Source organism: Dendrobates tinctorius, unplaced genomic scaffold, assembly GCF_039654945.1.
Source record: "Dendrobates tinctorius isolate UK_male_01 unplaced genomic scaffold, ASM3965494v1 ptg000017l, whole genome shotgun sequence".
NCBI classification, from domain to species: Eukaryota; Metazoa; Chordata; class Amphibia; order Anura; family Dendrobatidae; genus Dendrobates; species Dendrobates tinctorius.
This window is the reverse complement of record NW_027361685.1, coordinates 10685863-10698327: the sequence shown is the minus strand read 5'-3', so window position 1 is coordinate 10698327 and position 12465 is coordinate 10685863.

Here is a 12465-nt window from a genome sequence, read left to right as displayed (position 1 = left end):
AATGATGCCCAGGCTTTATAGTGAAGGGACAGGAGTGAGGGCCTGTTCCCAGGAGCTACAGTCTGAGGAAAGGGCTAAAAAGCCTTCACTAGACCCCTGCACAGCTGTATAATGAGGCCCAGGCTTTATAGTGAAGGGACAGGAGTGAGGGCCTGTTCCCAGGAGCTACAGTCTGAGGAAAGGGCTAAAAAGCCTTCACTAGACCCCTGTACAGCTGTATAATGAGGCCCAGGCTTTATAGTGAAGGGACAGGAGTGAGGGCCTGTTCCCAGGAGTTACAGTCTGAGGAAAGGGCTAAAAAGCCTTCACTAGACCCCTGTACAGCTGTATAATGAGGCCCAGGCTTTATAGTGAAGGGACAGGAGTGAGGGCCTGTTCCCAGGAGCTACAGTCTGAGGAAAGGGCTAAAAAGCCTTCACTAGACCCCTGTACAGCTGTATAATGAGGCCCAGGCTTTATAGTGAAGGGACAGGAGTGAGGGCCTGTTCCCAGGAGCTACAGTCTGAGGAAAGGGCGAAAAAGCCTTCACTAGACCCCTGTACAGCTGTATAATGAGGCCCAGGCTTTATAGTGAAGGGACAGGAGTGAGGGCCTGTTCCCAGGAGCTACAGTCTGAGGAAAGGGCTAAAAAGCCTTCACTAGACCCCTGTACAGCTGTATAATGAGGCCCAGGCTTTATAGTGAAGGGACAGGAGTGAGGGCCTGTTCCCAGGAGTTACAGTCTGAGGAAAGGGCTAAAAAGCCTTCACTAGACCCCTGTACAGCTGTATAATGAGGCCCAGGCTTTATAGTGAAGGGACAGGAGTGAGGGCCTGTTCCCAGGAGCTACAGACTGAGGAAAGGGCTAAAAAGCCTTCACTAGACCCCTGTACAGCTGTATAATGAGGCCCAGGCTTTATAGTGAAGGGACAGGAGTGAGGGCCTGATCCCAGGAGCTACAGTCTGAGGAAAGGGCTAAAAAGCCTTCACTAGACCCCTGTACAGCTGTATAATGAGGCCCAGGCTTTATAGTGAAGGGACAGGAGTGAGGGCCTGTTCCCAGGAGCTACAGTATGAGGAAAGGGCTAAAAAGCCTTCACTAGACCCCTGTACAGCTGTATAATGAGGCCCAGGCTTTATAGTGAAGGGACAGGAGTGAGGGCCTGTTCCCAGGAGCTACAGTCTGAGGAAAGGGTGAAAAAGCCTTCACTAGACCCCTGTACAGCTGTATAATGAGGCCCAGGCTTTATAGTGAAGGGACAGGAGGGAGAAAAGTGGGGAAAGGAGCCAGAAGAGCCGGACTGCCCATCACTAACCTGCAGAGCCGCACTCCACATATATGGCTGCTCTGTGCACAGGACCTGTGATGAGGTCACAGTAGGGGAGGAGTCAGGGGTCACATGATCTCCGGAGTGAAGACGCTCCATGGAGCCTTCTCCTCAGTCAGTGACATTCCCGCCATTATTCGCCCCTCACTACTGGCACAATTACCCCGCGCCGCCTTCTCTACACAGTGTTATGTGTGGAATGTAGCGTTTGATTTCTCTGGAGGGAAATAGACCCCACACAGGAGGGAATTCTCACCGGTTACCGGCCGTCTACTATATGGCGGCATATGATTGTGCTATCGACTCCACACCAGGAGCTAAAATGCCCAAATCTCGGTTATTTCCCCCCTTCCAGAGTCCGGCTGAGGTCGGGGTCACACTTGGGAGAAACTCGCCCGAGTCTCGCTCCTCAGTGCCCTTGTGGATTAGCCTCTGTAGGGGAAACGACACCGGCTGTCAGGGACAGGGGGCCCCAACATAAATCCAATATTCGCTGTAAGAAAACCCAACCTGATGCCGCCATTCGGGGTAACCAATGCTCCGGCAGTCTGTGACAATGTCAGTAATTATATTTTTCTCACTGATTGGTAGATTTGTGATAATTTTCCTGGATGATATAGTGAGTTACTCCCGTCCTCTGGAGGAGCATGCTGAGCATGTCAGACAGGGTCTCCAGGTTCTACGTGACAACTATTTATTTGGTAACCTGGAGAAATGACAATTTGTGGTCCAGCAGGTCCAGTTCTCAGGACATTTGTCTTCTGCATTGGGGTCTCAGATGGACCCCGTTACGGTCCCAGTCCCTTCATTGGTTTTAGCCAAGTAACCTGAAAGTGTTACAGAGATTTCTTGTAGTCGAGATACTGAGGAACAAACAAGCGAAAAATAGGGTCTTACCTGATAACCAGATATAATGAGAGTAGGGGAGTATTACACTCACCTGATGGAGTGGCGCCTTTACACCATGCTCAATGCATAAATCAGCTGCTGCAGGACCCGGGGCCAAAGACCGAACAGAAGAGCTGATCCGGGTATAATGTGTCTGTACCTGCGCTGCTGATGGAGACGATCGGAGATGGAGATTTTCACTAAAAACGTTTATTTAAACAAGTTTTCAAAGTCAACGCGTTTCACAGTCACGCAGGACGTCTTCCTCAGGACGAAACCTGAGAGCGGATAAACATGTCAAGCTTGGAACGTTTTATATGCAGTCTTTATAATATTAATAATAATAATCTTTTTATTTATATAGCGCCAACATATTCCGCAGCGCTTTACAGGTTGCACACATTATCATCGCTGTCCCCGATGGGGCTCACAATCTAAATTCCCTATCAGTATGTCTCTGGAATGAAAAAACGCCAACAAAGCACAAAATGTCAAAGTTCATGAGAAAGTCCGTCACACAAAGATAAATTATAGATCATGAGAAAACAGAACACACTTACATATAATAATTATATTATAAAGTGCCTATGAATGAAGTGAGGTCACCTAAAAGAATGAATAAAGATATACTGTATCTTTCAGACAATAAGCCGCACCGGACCATAAGACGCACCCCAAAGTTTCAGGAGGAAAATAGGGCAAAAGTTAATGTGTCAAATGGGGGTCTGTCCCACAGTCTGATTTCAGTAAACCCGGGGGGGGGGATCGGCAGCGCTGGTGGAGCCGGGTCACAGGAGGTGTTCGGGGATCCGGCGATGATCTGACTTATCCCAGGCTGGTGCAGCAGGAGGCTCTGTAACATCTGTGATCTCACTGAGCCCATTTGGAGTAAGGGGGTTTAGTTTATAAATCCAGAAGATTTCTTCCCGATGTAGTTGTCCAATGCGATTCTGATCCTGTGGGGGAATCTCCTCTGTGGGGAATATTCTCAGTTGTGTGGAATCTTTCTTGTGTTTGATGGTGCAGTGACGTGAAAGCCCATGTTGGAGAAAGCCCTATGGAATATTGGAACGGTGAGAGTTCAGCCTTTTGTGGAGGGGTTGGGTCGTTCTTCCCACATATAATTTCTGGTATGAGCATATAATCACGTATGTAACATAACTGGTGGAACATGACATGGGGATTTTGGTCGGGAAAATTTCACCAGTAGAAATAAGGGTGAATTCAGAGAGACCATGGCAGATCGAGTCACAACAGAGGCAAGTTTTCAGATTGCATGTAATGAGTTTATTCGGGAGACAGGCGACTTTTAGCAAATCTTCCTTCTTCTCTTTTATGTTTCTTGGCGCTAGGACATTTTTCAATGATGGAAGTCTTCAAAATGTCAAAAAGGGATTGCTGGGTAATGTTTTTCCCACTCCAGCTGTCTGACAGGCTCATGATGCTCCTGCAGAGGACGTGAGTAACTCAATATATCATCCAGGTAAACTTCCGCAAATCTACCCATCGGTGAGAAAAAAAATGACATTTTCAAAGACTGCCGGAGCATTGTTTAATCTGAATGGCATCACCAAATTTTCAATATGACCCTCCGGTCCGAATGCGGCCTTCCATTCATCACCATTGTGTATACGTATAAGAGTAATCATAAGGAATTGAAAGAATTGTCACCCAGATCCTTCTTGCAATTTTATTCCATGGTGAAACGAGACATCAAACCATATTAGAGTGCGGCGTGCAGGTAGCAGGGAGCTATACAGATGAGAGAGCCTGACGGACTACGGCCGTTTCGCACTTGCTTAGCACTTCTACAGGTCCATGCTTGTCAGGGGGTTACACCACTTCCTTTTAACAAGGGTTAGGAAATGGTTAACTGAGAAGGGCAAAACATTTACAGTGAGTACAGTGAGATGATTAATACAAAAAATTAAAAGAAATATAACATAGATCACAGCCACACAGACATATTCAATGTATCACTGAGGCCAAGGGGAACTTGTGCATCACAATCCACAATCCATGCTGCTTCTCTTGTTAGTAGTAATCTATTCTGGTCACCGCCTTGTACAGGATAATCAGCGGGCTCAATTCCTGCAGATCTCAGCACATTGGGGTCCGCATTATGGACCTCTCTTATATCATTAATGTCACAGATCCTTTCCCTGTGTGACTGAATGGAAATGTTCTCTGAGCCTGATGTGCCGCGGTCTAATAGTCGGGGCAATATAATAATCGTCCTGGGCAGTATATGACATAAAGCACTTGCTCTGTGCGGCCCGTGATTAGTTTATCTACCGTCATCGCCCCGATCCTCAGATTTCTCCTGTAAGATGGAGATGACAGAAGGAGCAATCCCCACAATGGAAATGGCCTCTTGGACGTCTTCCATGTAACCAGGTGACTTTATTGTTCTTCTCCTGGAATCTTTCCTGTAGCGATAAGTCATCTAAGTCACCGCTTCTTCTAGAAGCAATCGAGGGTTGTTCTTTGCTGCTACGGCTAAATCTTTATCTCCTCACAAATGCCAATTCCTGTTTATCGCTGATTTTATTACATTCATATTGGGATTAGGTGTAAAAGTAACAATAAACCTTTTATTATCTCGTCCTTTTTTCTGCTCTTCCTCCTGGATCTTGTAACTAGACCCACATGGGTTCCTCCATCGCTCTAGCACAGTGTAATAATGTTGGCGGATAACCTCTGTGTAATAAGTCGTCTGTCAGGTCATTCGCTGGTTGTAGGAAACCTTCTTCTCTACTATTCATTGTTCTCAGCCTCAGATACCGGCTGTATGGTCGGCCTCTGTTAGTATGTTCCAGGTGCGCATTATTAGAATGGAGGGACATATTGATGGCTGCAGGTTTTTATAGGTGCTGGTTATTATTCTACCATCCACTATTTTATTATTCACATCTGAGAAATCTAAGTTATTCTGTCCAAATTGTGAATAAATCTCATATTAACCTTATTCTCCTCGACCATATATGTAATAAAATCATGAACCCCTTTCTGTCCCAGCCCACACCAGAAACACATCATCCACGTACCGGTGGTCCGCATGGAGGTGTCAGGTGGGGTTTACACTATAAATATATTTATTTTCAAAGTCTGGCAAGAACAAATTAGTGAAACTGCAGCATCTGGCGCCCCCATCGTTGTCCCCGTCATCTGGGTGGACCAGCTGCTCCCAAAAGAGAAGGCCTTATGGGACAATATAACATTCAGGCTTTCCAGGATGAATCCAATATACAGTCATATGTTAAAGTTTGGGCACCCCTATTAATGTTAACCTTTTTTCTTTATAACAATTTTGTTTTTTGCATCAGCTATTTCAGTTTCATATATCTAATAACTGATGGACTCAGTTATATTTCTGGATTCAAATGAGGTTTATTGTACTAACAGAAAATGTGCAATCTGCATTTAAACAAAATTTGACCAGTGCAAAAGTATGGGCACCCTTATCATTTTCTTGAGTTGAACACTCCTAACTACTTTTTACTGACTTCCTGAAGCACTAAATTGGTTTTGTAACCTCATTGAGCTTTGAACTTCATAGCCAGGTGTATCAAATCATGAGAAAAGGTATTTAAGGTGGCCACTTGCAAGTAGTTCCCCTATTTGATTCTCCTATGAAGAGTGGCATCATGGGCTCCTCAAAACAACTCTCAAATGATCTGAAAACAAAGATTATTCAACATAGCTTTTCAGGGGAAGGATACAAAAAGTTGTCTCAGAGATTTAACCTGTCAGTTTTCACTGTGAGGAACATAGTAAGGAAATGGAAGAACACAGGTACAGTTCTTGTTAAGCCCAGAAGTGGCAGGCCAAGAAAAATATCAGAAAGGCAGAGAAGAAGAATGGTGAGAACAGTCAAGGACAATCCACAGACCACCTCCAAAGACCGGCAGCCTCATCTTGCTGCAGATGGTGTCACTGTGCATCGGTCAACAATACAGCGCACTTTGCACAAGGAGAAGCTGTATGGGAGAGTGATGCGAAAGAAGTCGATTCTGCAAGCACGCCACAAACAGAGTCGCCTGAGGTATGCAAAAGCACATTTGGACAAGCCAGTTACATTTTGGAAGAAGGTCCTGTGGACTGATGAAACAAAGATTGAGTTGTTTGGTCATACAAAAAGGCGTTATGCATGGAGGCTAAAAAACACAGCATTCCAAGAAAAACACTTGCTACCCACAGTAAAATTTGGTGGAGGTTCCATCATGCTATGGGGCTGTGTGGCCAATGCCGGCACCGGGAATCTTGTTAAAGTTGAGGGTCGCATGGATTCAACTCAGTATCAGCAGATTCTTGACAATAATGTGCAAGAATCAGTGACGAAGTTGAAGTTACGCAGGGGATGGATATTTCAGCAAGATAATGATCCAAAACACCGCTCCAAATCTACTCAGGCATTCATGCAGAGGAACAATTACAATGTTCTGGAATGGCCATCCCAGTCCCCAGACCTGAATATCATTGAACATCTGTGGGATGATTTGAAGCGGGCTGTCCATGCTCGGCGACCATCAAACTTAACTGAACTGGAATTGTTTTGTAAACCGGAATGGTCACAAATACCTTCATCCAGGATCCAGGAACTCATTAATAGCTACAGGAAGGGACTAGAGGCTGTTATTTTTGCAAAAGGAGGATCTACGAAATATTAATGTCACTTTTATGTTGAGGTGCCCATACTTTTGCACCGGTCAAATTTTGTTAAAATGCAGATTGCACATTTTCTGTTGGTACAATAAACCTCATTTGAATCCAGAAATATAACTGAGGCCATCAGTTATTAGATATATGAAACTGAAATAGCTGTTGCAAAAAACAAAATTGTTATAAAGAAAAAAGGTTAACATTAATAGGGGTGCCCAAACTTTAACATATGACTGTAGTCATCTGTTTCAGCAGTTTTTTCCATAGATTTTTTATTGCTTCCAGTCCTGTGATTTGTGGAATTCGTGCGTACAAGCTCCCGACGTCGATCAAAGCCAATTTATAACCCTCCTGCCAATCTATACCGGACACAATTCTCTATAAATCTCCGGTGTCCTTGATGTGAGCAGGTGCTATTCTCAGTAATGGTCTCAGACACCGGTCTATAAATGTAGAGAAAGATTCTGTTACTGATCCGACCCCGCACACTATCGGGCGGCCTGGTGGGGGCGCTGCGTCTTTGTGGACTTTAGGAATATAACACCAATGCGGCTTGTGTGGAAATTCAGGGAAGAGTTTCTCTGATATTTCTTAGACAATCGTCCCTTCTCTATGTGAAATCTCAGAGAAGATCTTAGTTGTTCCTTCTCGTTATTTGTGGGATCAGCGCTTGTTTTTCTCTGTGCTGCTATCTGATCGCTGTCTTTCTGCTCCTTAGGCTATGTGCACACGTACCGGAATTCTCACGGAAATTTCCGCGAGAATTCCGGAATTCCAGTCCGCGGGAAAATCGCATTTTAAATTCCCACGATTTTCCCGCGGAAAAACTAGCACTTTGCAAGCGTAATTAGCTTGCAGAATGCTAGCGTTTTCCAAGCGATCTATAGCATCGCTTGGAGAACTGATTGACAGGTTGGTCACACTCATCAAACACAGTGTTTGACAAGTGTGACCAACTTTTTACTACTGAGGCCGCCTATGCAGCATCAGTAGTAAAAGATAGTATGTAAAAAAAAATAAAAAACGGTGTTATTCTTACCTTCCGACATCCCGCGCAGCCGTTCCCAGTAATCCTTTGCGAAAATGCCCGCGATGACGTCCGTTCTCGCGGGATCGCGACGTCTCGCGGTAATTCGCGATGACGTCGCGTGAATGACCGCGAGACTTCGCGATCCCGTGAGAACGGACGCCATCGCGGGCATTTTCGCAAAGGATTACTGGGAACGAAAGCGTGAAGAGAAGCGGGAAGGCTGCGCGGGACGTCGAAGGGTGAGAATAACAATATTTTTTATTTTTAAATTCTATTTTTTACAGGGATAAGGTACCCAAAGCCCGGAGGACAGTCTCCTCTCCTCCGGACCGTGGGTACCATCCGCAATTGTTCTGCTTACTTTTCGCATGTTGTGCACAGCCACATGCGGGAAATAAGCGGAACAATGCATTCCTATGGGTGCGGGATCGCCGCGATTCCGCAAATTAATGAGCATGCTGCGGTTTTTACCGCGAAGCAATTCCGCCGCGGTAAAAACCGCAGCATTAGCACAGCATTGCGGAATCCCATAGGAATGCATGGGATGCTTATTTTTCGCGTTTTCGCGGCAAAATCGCGCGGTTAAAACCGCCGCGGAAACGCGAAAAAAACGCCACGTGTGAACTCAGCCTAACTATATTGTCCATTGCTACTAACACTACATTATTGCCTTTATCGGCTTCTCTAATAACAGGATCTTGGCAGTTTTTATCTCCTTCAGTGCTCGCTGTTCTTTTTTGTTACATTATCTGTTGTTTTTGTACAGCACTGCCTGTGTGTCTTTTACCCCTCTGTAAAAAACATAAAAACAATTAACCCGATCAGTAAACACCAGAAATAGGAAAAATGTGAGAATTGCCAAAATTACGTATTTATGGTTGGCACAATTCCACAAAAAATGCTGTAACGAGCGATCACAATTGTACTAATAAAAACGTTATCTCATCCTGCAGAAAATAATCCATCATACAGCTCCACCGGAGGAAAATAACAATGTTACGGGGCTCGGGAAATGGAGAAACTGCTCCAAAAATGTTACAGGGAAAGTGATGATATAGGTCAAATTCCATGATATATCCCCTATATCATCACTTTCCCTGTAAGCAATCTGTTCATGGTTACTATGCCTATACGTCTCCCTCACTACCTGATGCTCCTAACGCGTCCTTTCCATCTCACTGCCGGATGTTCTTAGTGCGTCCTTTCCATCTCCTGCATGACTGCGTCGCCTGGTGACGGCTAGGCGCCGGCCGTCCCACGTGACGCAGCAGCAGAGTGGTAGTGACGTGCGGGTTCACCAGCGGCACGGGGTTAATACCCGCCCCCCATACTGCCACTCACCGCTCCGTACTGAGGGCGGAAGTGACGTGTGTGTACTTAACTGGCAGGAGTGAGGGTCACCGCCCTCACTTCCTGCTTGTCAGCGTTGATGTCTGAGCATATCATTGGTGGAGGTGCCCTTTCCGCCTCTGGGGACTGGCTGGAACAATTGAACTGTGATTAAGTGTGACGTTCATGGGCGGATACATTGCACCCATTCGCTTCATTACATTCCTATTGGTAACTTCGCAAACAAGTAGGGTATTTAAATGGGAACCTAGGCATATTAAAGCCACGCCCCCTGAGGAAGATTTACACATCGAAACGTGCGTCGGGGTTTGTCGTCCTGCCTTCACACTTGGAAGCATGACGGGTAATTACATATTGGCAATGTATTTTGGTTGATTCATTTATCTCAATTGTTCTGCCTTATACACCTTTCACTAACTATGGATCTTTAGTCTCTTCACATGCCGCAGTGTCCGGTACCCCTCCATATTATTTAGTGCTATTGGATTTGTCTATTTACGACATTGATTATAATTGGGGGAACCTCGGTACCTGGGGTTTAGCATTATGCTTGTTATACTTGGGACTATTTTGTCCACTAAGACTGCTGTGACTAGTGGCAGCACATATATATCTGCTTTATCCCGTATGTACTAAGCGTGATCGTAGGAAATTCATGCCACGTTCTAGGGTTTTGAGGTCACTTTTAATTATATAAGTACCCCTTTTCATACTGTCTGCTCACTCGTGTATTGTGTTCAGTGTCTTTTTGCATATACTGACATTTTATGTCACTTTTTATGATTAATAAAAATTTGATAATTTTTTGTTAACTAGCCTAGACTCTAGTCTCTCCGGTTTATCATGATGTCATCATAGGTTGCAAGCCCTTCCGCCGCTCATTATGATGTCATAATGGTTGACTATGAGATGGAGGATGTGTGATGGGTATATGGGCACTGGACTATGGGATGGCAGATATGTATGATGGGTATATGGGCACGGGACTATGAGATGGCGGATATGTATGATGGGTATATGGGCATGGGACTATGAGATGAAGGATCTGTGATGGGTATATGGGCACTCGACTATGGGATGGCGAATATGTATGATGGGTATATGGGCATGGGACTATGGGATGGAGGATATGTTTGACGGGTATATGGGCACGGGACTATGGGATGGCGGATATGTATATGGGCACGGGACTATGGGATGGAGGATGTGTGATGGGTATATGGGCACTGGACTATGGGATGGAGGATATGTATGATAGGTATATGGGCACAGGACTATGGGATGGAGGATGTGTGATGGGTATATGGGCACTGGACTATGGGATGGAGGATATGTTTGATGGGTATATGGGCACGGGACTATGGGATGGAGGATGTGTGATGGATATATGGGCACTGGACTATGGGATGGAGGATATGTATGATGGGTATATGGGCACGGGACTATGAGATGGCGGATATGTATGATGGGTATATGGGCATGGGACTATGAGATGAAGGATCTGTGATGGGTATATGGGCACGGGACTATGGGATGGCGAATATGTATGATGGGTATATGGGCATGGGACTATGGGATGGAGGATATGTTTGACGGGTATATGGGCACGGGACTATGGGATGGCGGATATGTATATGGGCACGGGACTATGGGATGGAGGATGTGTGATGGGTATATGGGCACTGGACTATGGGATGGAGGATATGTATGATGGGTATATGGGCACTGGACTATGGGATGGAGGATATGTATGATGGGTGTAGTGCTGACGAAAACTATGTCAGAGAGTGGACCCTCTGGATCGCGGATCCGGAGCCCCCGGGTCGAGCACGCCAGGTGAAGACCGCCCCTATACAGGGACCGTTTGGGGCAGGACCTCAGAGGACGGAGGCGCGACAGCCGGAACCAAGAGGGACGGCTCCACGAACAAAAGGCCTGGGGAAGCAGCGGACAGAAATACTAGCAGGGACAGGTGGCTCAGGGAAGGACTCAATACGGAAAGGCAAGAGGAGGAATCAAGGCGAACTGGAGACAGGGAACGGCACATGGAATGGAAGAAAGGAGAGCGTGGACAGACTGGGGAGAGCGGGGAGGACGACACAGAGGAAGGCAGGAAGGATAGGCAGAGATAGGACTAACTACAGACGCACTGTAGGGGCCAGATTGCTACACAATCATCAGGCGTCCTCCTAACAGCGAGGACGCCTGAAATATACCAGCCCCCGGAAGTGCGTGCGCCAGGCCAGCCCCTCAGCGCCGCCCACAGCTGGAGAGAGAGGACGAGAGGGGGCGAGCGCGTGACAGAGAGCGGAAGCCAGGAGCCGCCGTGAGGGAGCGTGGACGACGGGCACGAGGCCGGACGGGAGCGCGCAGGTAGGGAAACGCTGCGGTGCGCGCTGCTCTAGAAGGGGCATCGGCGGGCATAGCCGCCGATGTCACAATGGGTATATGGGCACTGGACTATGGGATGGAGGATATGTATGACGGGTATATGGGCACGGGGCTATGAGATGGTGGATATGTATGATGGGTATATGGGGTATATGGGCACGGGACTATGGGATGGAGTATGTGTATGATGGGTATGTGGGCATGGGGCTATGAGATGAAGGATGTGTGATGGGTATATGGGCACTCGACTATGGAATGGCGAATATGTATTATGGGTATATAGGCATGGGACTATGGGATCGAGGATATGTATGATGGGTATATGGGCATGGGACTATGGGATGGAGGATATGTATGATGGGTATATGGGCATGGGACTATGGGATGGAGGATGTGTGATGGGTATATGAGCACTCGACTATGTGATGGAGGATATGTATGATGGGTATATGGGCACGGGCCTATGGGATGGAGGATAATTATAATTTGCTATAACTAACCACAGTTAGTTACTATGCCCGGGCAGCGCCGGGCTCTTCAGCTAGTATATATATATATATATACAGTGGGGCAAAAAAGTATTTAGTCAGTCAGCAATAGTGCAAGTTCCACCACTTAAAAAGATGAGAGGCGTCTGTAATTTACATCATAGGTAGACCTCAACTATGGGAGACAAACTGAGAAAAAAAAATCCAGAAAATCACATTGTCTGTTTTTTTTCATTTTATTTGCATATTATGGTGTAAAATAAGTATTTGGTCAGAAACAAGCAATCAAGATTTCTGGCTCTCACAGACCTGTAACTTCTTCTTTAAGAGTCTCCTCTTTCCTCCACTC